Raw genomic sequence first — 1,265 nt, forward strand, 5'->3', positions numbered from 1 at the left:
TTCCATAAGCAGCTGTTCTTGACTTTTGCATTTAGTAGACCAGATCCCAACTACTGCCCTTGATATCCCCCCTCAAATTGATGCTGGTGGATCAAAAAGCATCAATTTGTCAACCAGAAAATTGTGTCTATGACGGGAGAGAGCTTTAGTAAATATATCAGCAGTTTGGAGATCAGTGGTAATATGAGGAAGAGAAATAACATGATCATCATATGCTTCACGGATAGAGTGACAATCAACTTCAATATGTTTTGTACGCTCATGGAATACAGGATTAGCAGCAATGTGAATAGCGCTAGTATTATCGGCATGAAGGGGAGTAGGTGCAAGTTGGGGAAACCCAAGCTCACCTAAGAGGCCTCGAAGCCAAATGATCTCAGAACATCCAGAGGACATAGCACGATACTCTGACTCAGTAGAGGATTTAGACACCCTATCTTGCTTTTTGCTTTTCCAAGAAATAAGAGAATTTCCAAGAAACATGCACCAACCAGTAATTGATCGTCTAGTATCTGAACACCCTGCCCAGTCAGCGTCGCTATAGGCTACCAAATGAATAGGAGAATTTTTGGAGAAGAAAAGACCACGAGAGGAAGTGCCTAGTAAATAGCGAATAATGCGACGAACAGCAGCTAGATGGAGATGCCTAGGCGTCTGCATAAATTGACTAACTTGTTGAACAGCAAATGAAATATCAGGCCGAGTAATAGTTAAATAGTTAAGACTTCCCACCAATTGCCGATAGAGAGAGGGATCTGAGAGAAAATCACCCTCATCACGGCGATATTTAACATTTACTTCCAAGGGAGTATCAACAGACCGACCATCTTGAAGACCTGCCAAAGCAATTAATTCCTGGATGTATTTATGTTGATGTAAGAAAATACCAGCTGAGGTAGAGTGCACTTCTAGGCCCAAAAAATATTGTAGAGGACCTAAATCTTTCATATGAAAAGAACGTTGAAGATGCTCTTGAAGTTGAGAGATTAATGCAGAGTCATTTCCTGTGATAACAATATCATCAACATAAACCAGAAGTAAAACCAGTCCCTTATCAGTCTTGCGAAGAAACAAAGAGGAGTCATACTGGCTCTGAACAAATGAGAAGCTAATAAGGGTAGAACGGAACTTATCAAACCAAGCCCGTGGAGCTTGTTTTAAGCCATAGAGTGAACGTTTTAGCTTACAAACATCAGAAGAAGATGTAAAAAATAACCCTGATGGTGGAGTCATATAAATATCTTCTTGAAGATCGCCATGTAAAA

Source organism: Coffea eugenioides, chromosome 3 (assembly GCF_003713205.1).
Source record: "Coffea eugenioides isolate CCC68of chromosome 3, Ceug_1.0, whole genome shotgun sequence".
NCBI lineage: Eukaryota > Viridiplantae > Streptophyta > Magnoliopsida > Gentianales > Rubiaceae > Coffea > Coffea eugenioides.